The sequence below is a fragment of the Leuciscus leuciscus genome (assembly GCF_965113295.1).
Source record: "Leuciscus leuciscus genome assembly, contig: HAP1_SCAFFOLD_787, whole genome shotgun sequence".
Classification (NCBI taxonomy): Eukaryota; Metazoa; Chordata; class Actinopteri; order Cypriniformes; family Leuciscidae; genus Leuciscus; species Leuciscus leuciscus.
This window is the reverse complement of record NW_028117953.1, coordinates 3,816-10,956: the sequence shown is the minus strand read 5'-3', so window position 1 is coordinate 10,956 and position 7,141 is coordinate 3,816. Positions and strand designations below refer to the sequence as shown.

General features: G+C 37.6%; 2 long non-coding RNA genes across 3 annotated transcripts; both read left to right on the top strand.

Annotated features, from left to right (window-relative positions):
- Positions 1-211: 211 nt before the first annotated feature.
- On the top strand, positions 212-1,306 carry LOC309491977. Its single transcript, XR_014203385.1, has 3 exons — positions 212-352; positions 972-1,174; positions 1,260-1,306. It is a non-coding gene; the product is annotated as an uncharacterized lncRNA (long non-coding RNA).
- Positions 1,307-1,622: 316 nt separating this feature from the next.
- On the top strand, positions 1,623-4,369 carry LOC309491976. 2 transcript variants are annotated; one of them, XR_014203383.1, is made up of 6 exons: positions 1,623-1,725; positions 2,684-2,722; positions 2,877-2,937; positions 3,110-3,195; positions 3,282-3,400; positions 3,508-4,369. It is a non-coding gene; the product is annotated as an uncharacterized lncRNA (long non-coding RNA). The 2 variants fall into 2 exon arrangements; XR_014203384.1 differs by having other exon boundaries at positions 1,624-1,725; positions 3,110-3,191.
- The last annotated feature ends 2,772 nt before the right edge of the window (positions 4,370-7,141 follow it).

Sequence of the window (7,141 nt, the reverse complement as noted above, 5' to 3'; positions counted from 1 at the left end):
GAAACTTAAGCTAACAAAACACAAACAATTATTCCTGTATTTTCTGTATTGTTTCTCACAGTAAACTGCCATGCAGGCTAGAATTGCGAAACATTATTGGATAAATCTTATAATTTACATTTCTCTGGGCCAATCGGAATCTTAGCACTTTTTCTCTTGGCCAATCGGAATCTTAGCACTTGCGTCATAATCTTGAAGCAGTGGCACACACAGCGTCAACAACAGCTGAGCTCGCCATTTGCCTGGCTACCGTGCGAGTCTAATGGAAACTCACGCATGAATTTTCCTGCATTGAACTTGTTTTAGCGCTTGCCAAAGTGAATTTTTGTCCCGCCAAAGTCTTATTTGATCGGTGAGTAATGTAGATGAACGGCTGCGTTTGTGACAGGGCGCATGTTTTAACTAAAAGAACGACCAGAGAGAGAGAGAGAGAGAGCCGGTCGCGCGCGCGCACTCTCTGTGTAAACAACTTCTCGTTAGCTTTTGGCGCTTTTTTTTTTTTTTTTAAAGTTAGCTTGCTGCTCATGGTTCATGTTCAGTTTCCATGTTATTTTAGCTGTACACGAGAGAATATGTCAATTTGGGATACTAAACTGCACGTAAACCGATAGCAGCATGGCATAGAGTTCTGAGTCTGACTGGCTAACTTAGCTCTTTGCTAACTAAGTTAGCTTGTCCATATAGCAGCTTGCTACGGGGTTCACAGATGATGCAAGGTGGGTTTAAAGGTGAATTGTCTAATTTATAAATGTGCGTCGTGAATGTGACACCTAACGCAACAACGTTACCAGGCAGAGGAGAAGGACGATGAGGTGATTAGATCTAACGTTACGAGGAAGCACACTAAAAAAAATCGGAGGGTTCTGTTAGAAATGGTATTCTCATTTTCAGATATTTTATACATTTGAAATATAAAATCGGTTGATACAAATTGGGCCTGAAATTTTATACAAATGATTTTTATTTTGCAGTATTGGATTCGGATGAGAATATCAGGGGTAACGTTAATCGTTTTCTCTTAATTTATAATTGCAGTTTAAAAATTAAATTCTTTAACTATATTTTTTATTTTACATTACCTCTGTATAAGCGTCAAGATATAACGTTACCCCCTTCAATAATGTACGAAGGAAGCTGCAGCCCATTGAGGACCCCAGCATGTTGCACAATACTGGTGAGTACTGATGACAACTTAAACATAATATTGGGTTGTGTACAACATAAGTCACAGGCTTATTCATGTGTTTTATCTAATAAAGATTGTGCCATGTCTAGCCAAGTGGAGCGTCCTGGCAGTGAAATGTCCCACTCCTGGTAAGTACTTTTCCCCCTGCACAAAACATTGCTCTGCACAAAGTCACACTCCATTCAAGACAAGTAGTTTTTTACTGCTTGTGAATAATCTATTTTAAATATATACAGTGCTGGTCAGAGTTATTTAAGCCGCTTAATTAAGAGTGAGAACCTACTTTTACAAACGTTCTATGGAAAGATGAAACTAAAACATTCACTTTTTTTGGTCCATTCAAGATGAGTAGGTTCTCACTCTTAATTAAGCGTAGTAATGACTCCAGTATTTCATTATTCATTTAGTATAGGCAACATGACTGTACTTACTGGCTGACTCATGTGTTTCAGACTCTAAGTCAAACTTTGAATGTCTTGTGGAAGCCTTCTCGGACCCGGAGAAATGTGCAGCCAGATTTCAGCGCAAGGAAATTTCCAGTGAGTATTCACTTTATCTGTTGCCCCAACCTTTATTTCTTTTTTCAGTGGAAAATACATTTAGTTTTGAGGAATAACATTTCAGTATTTTTCTACAGAGATTGGACTTTAATGGCAACCAACAATCCCAATGTTCAAAGAAGGTTCAAATGTCTGTAATGCCAGCAGACTAGCACAAGACAAACAATTGTTTAAAAAATACATAAATGTGTATATATAATTTTAGAAAATGACAGATGGTTTTGCTAGATAAGAACCTGATTTCTCGACTGGGATTGTGTAGAGACTCTGAAGCTGCATTGAGACGGACATTTGAACCGTCTTGGAACATTGAGATCTTTGGTTGCTATTAAAGTATATGCCATTAAAAATATGGAAATGTTTTCCTTAAACTTAATTTCTTTTCCACTGAGGAAAGACAGACATGGATATCTTGTCACTCAGTGTGAGTAAATTATCAGGAAATGTTCATTTTGAGGTGAACTAATCCTTTAAGGCTGATTTATACTTTTGCGTCAGACCGAAGCCCGAGCCTCTACGCTATAGGCTACACTGTTTCATTTATACTTCTGCATTGTTGTCCCTGTTGACGCACAATTGCACATGCAGAAAGAAGCCTGTGAAACCCGAGGGAGGCGTTCTAGACCAATCACAGCGCTTCCGTCCACGTAAAATTGACGCATTGTTACATTTTGGGAGAGGTGCACGTCAGGGTGTGCTAAAGGGTACGCTATGTACACAGCCTACTCTGTAGCTACAGCGGGAGGTCGACGCATAACTATAAATTGGTCTTTACTTACTGCTTGAGAATCAAGTTTAGTAACAGTTTATTTTATTGGCTTAATGACATGTTTCAGACAGTCTTGCTTAGAAGAGCAGAGTGTGGCAATTCTTACCTTTTTGTTTGATTTCAATAATTGTACATTTTTGAATATTCTTTGTTTTTTTCGCCCTTAAGATGCTAGCGCACCTCTGAGCAAAGACCTGTTGACACCCAGTAAGTATTCATCTCATCGGTCACTTTTGTATTTTGTCAGGCCTTGTGAAATGTAAGAATATTCTGTTTTTCATGATTTCATCATAAAGCAAGAGGTCATGGGAGTGATGGCTATTATTTGTTTAATAATTGTAAATAATCCTGTAATTTACAGGAAGCAGTATGCCATCTTCACAACTCTGAGACAAATTGTGGGCGCTATGAACTGGAGCAAGGTAAAAAATAAAAAATAAAAAAAAGAATCTTACATTCTTTTATTTTTTTTACTTTCATAAAAACTTACAAACATTTTAAAGGTAAGATTCAAAGAATATGCTTTCATTCTCTTGTATAAGAAAATAGATCCGTTATAGTTTACGATCTTAATCATACATTTTGTTTCCATAGAGTAACCTCGCCTTATAACGAGGGCGTAACCTCACATTTACTCAGAGCTATGTCTGCAAGTCCAGATTTTCATGATGACATTGTAAGTAACTTTTACTATTTTCTCCTTGTTTCATTTTACTGTGACTTGCGTTGTTTTTATTCATATCACTCTCATTTAATTGTTTTCCAGCTGCCTGTAAGACGTACTACGAGACAGTACGCAGGAGCTTCAGGTACAAACAACCAGATCTGGCATTGCAGGCCGAAGCTGTGAAGAGTTCAGCTCGGAGTCGAGCGAGAAGAAAGAGGGTAAGATTTTTAGTCAATGTGACTATTTTTCACGTGCATTAATAGATGTTTTGTGTCCATACACAGTGCATCACAGTACTGATTGTCTGTATTGGTTGTTTTTACAGCTGCTAGAAGCGAGACGGTGTGCTAGGTGAGGATGATGTGGGCATTTGATGAAGTTCAACCACCAGCCAGGAGCTCACAGAGCTCTGTGCTACGCTGCAGTCGAGATTAGAGGCGACTCCTAAATACAGGGCGACGCACCACAGACGTTTTCAAAGTGGATTGAATTCAGAGAGAACGCCGCTAGTCACCTACAGCTCCGAAGATGAAAACAGACACTGAGCTTCCAATTTGTTGTGTGTGCAGATGATCGATGCTTTGTACATAGGTGTATATTGTTTTGTGTTTGTGCTAATAAAGCTCTTTCTTTGAATAAACAGCATGTCCCTGGCAAATTTTCCTTTCCTTTATAAATTCATGTCCTTGATGGTAATAATAGTGTAGTCCATAGGTTAACAATGACATGAATATACCACAGAATAGCATATTATGAATATAAAAAAAAAATTATATATCATAATTTATATAAATATTATAATCTTTTGAATTTATGAATATAAAAAAATAATTTATATATTATTATTTATATGAATATTATAATTTTTTGAATTTATAATGAGCGAGGGTGACCAATAGTAACAGACCTGCCAACCAATCACGAGTGATTTTTCTTGTTTAAACCACGTGGGTTCAACCAATAGTGAGTGAGGAAATTCAAGCCTTTCTCTGGCGGGAGCTGCTATTCATATGGTAATTAGAGCCATTCACACCTCCGGCGCGAGCGCTCTGCATACGTCATGGTTCGTTTCCGACAATATTCGGCACAGACGAACGCGACGTTCACAGGCTGTAAATTGTCGTTAACTGCCGAAAATTAGGGAGATTTACGGCCGTTTACGGGGTCGGAAATCCCAATTTTCATGCAGTGTTTAAGTCAGAGTTTGTGTTACGTTAGGCAAGGCAAGGCAAGGCAAGGCAAGTTTATTTATATAGCACATTTCATACACAATGGCAATTCAAAGTGCTTTACATAGAAGAAAATAAAATAATGAAAAGAAATAAGAATAATTAAAACAGTTTAGAAAAATAAAATAAAATACAGTACTTTTAAAAAATAAAAAAGAATATTTATTATAGATCTTTCTTTCAAAGCTAGCTAGCTCATGAAAGAGGAGCTACTATATGTGTACAGGCAACACAGGCACAGCCACTGGCCTGGTGGTTAATGCCATGTTTATTCTTCCTGACCAACAAGAATCCCAGATTTCCTCAGTGCTTCCTGCAGGGGAGCCACAGATGCCTATGAGCAGTCTATACTGGCAACCAGGTCTCTGTCCCTCACAAAAGAGCAGTGTACATGTATATTTGTGCTTGTACTGTATGTCTAAAAAAATCCCCACAAAAACAGGTTTACTGTATATGGCTATTAAGTGCATGTGAAATGTCTACATGCTTCCAGATTGCTGGATTAAATCAAGGATGTCTATAAAGCCTTTAGAAAGCTATATTGTTAACATTCTTATTAATCATGTGATTTAACTATATATATTAGTGACCCTTGATTAACAAGGCCAATTCACACCACGTATAATAACTATAATGATAATCATTCTAAATGTAAGAGAATAGCAGAGTCCACACCACTATAACGATAACGGCACAGAGAAACAATTTCGTCACTTTAATTATTTTAGTTTTTTTTCAGATGATGAATAATTAAAAAAAACATTGATAGCCAATCACAATCCATCTTGCTTTAAAGAGCTCAAGCATTTTAAGCGGTAGACGATAAAATTGCAGTGCACAATTATAATAAACAGAACATTATCGTGCATTGGTGTTGGTGCTAATATAGTTATCGTTATAGTTATCATTCATGGTGTGAACGGGCTTTAAGACTCATATTTATGAAGAAGTTTTAGCATAGCAACACAATATCCGATTGGAGAAGCTTGAGAGTTATTGTGATTTCTTCCCTCTGTGGATGTGTTTGATATGGCATGTGTATTTTAGCCATGACCCCGCTGGTCTGTTCACAGCTGAGTTTGATTTAGGTTTTATCAGTTGGGGATTTCAGCTCATGTGTTACGCTCAGGTTCATTCTTCCACAGGCACAAATGAAACGAATAACAGACAGACCAATGATGTCAGCCTTGATTATCTGCAACTGTTCCTTTACACTAGTTTTTGCCCTGCCTCTGTCTTTTCTTTATTTAACATAATGCTATCAAATAAAAAACAGAGATTTCAACATATAGGTTACCTCAAGAACTCAAGTAGATGTACTTCTGATAGATTGGTACTGTATAATGGCCAGACCAATTAATCGAAAAGTTTTTGGCCTTGTATCAGTTCCAAAATCTACTGACAGCCTTTTCTTAATTCTTATGTTTAAATATATTGTGTAAAATACATTTTTGCTTTATTTCAGCAATTTGATATGAATTTTATTTGTCATGATTAAATTATATTATACATATCCTGTACGTTCGGAAATGCAAAACTTTTACAAAAAGAATGAACTGCCACCATTGACAGGAAATGTATTTATATATTTAATAATAATAATAACCAAAATAATCATGTTTTTCTTTTTTATATCTTATTTTCTAAGAGCTACATATACAAAATGCATATGTTCGGCAAAGGCAAGCATAGGCTTGTACCTAAAAGCGTTCTTTTCCAGAACTTAGAAAATCTTTTATTCATTTATTATAATAATAATAATAATTGAAGAAACTTGCTTGCAAAGCTATACCTGAAAAACTATGTGCAAGTGTTGTGCAAGGTTCTTAAGAGTAAAAAAAAGGTTCTTTAAATTATTCATTTGGTCTTCACACTAAGAAAAGAAATTGTGGTTTTAAGAACTGATTGCTGAAAGGTTCTTTATGGAACCCAAAATGGTTCTTCTATGGCATCACTGAGAAAACACCCTTTTGGAACCTTTATTTTAGAGATACATTGGCCCACTTTTTACTGTTTAAAAGTACACTTTTAAGTATACTTTAAGTGTAACAGTAGTAAACTTTGTGTACACAACACAAATGCTTTTTGTTTGTACTGCAGCTATACTACAAGTCTACTATTGTAACCCATGGGGGGAGAGCCCACTCACCTGAGAGCCCAATCACCTAAGAGTGTAAAGTAAACGAGTCAATGCACATTGGCATGTGAGATTTGAATGGCGCACCCTGCCCCAAGAAGCGGGTATATAAGGAAGAGCGCGTGCAATCGCACATTCAAGTTTTTCGCTGAGGAGCCGAGATGATGAGTCCCGGCTGTCCAGCGGTGGTACAGCAATTGTGGACGTTCCCTCCTTCAGGGAACAGGGGTTACAATAGTAAAATAGACATTCCCTTTCAGTCAGTCACGTTCGGCGTTACGTCAGAACGGCTGACGAATTGGGATCCCTAACAAAGCGTCACTATAAGCGCCCTTCCAGCGTTCCGCGTAAGCCATCTGATCCCCCCGCACCTATGGGGTGGAAGATGGGACAGGGCCTTACACAGAGAAGGTCAATCACTGCTGTTCCTTTTGACCCACTTAGTAAGACTATTGGATAACACTGGGAAAGCGTAGCTATGGAAAGGGATGCTACGGAGACCACATCCTGCCAGTAGGGAGGTCCCATGTAGGAATAACACATATGGACTGGCCTACAGGGCAGTACTACATGTGAAAGGTCTCTGTGGTAGC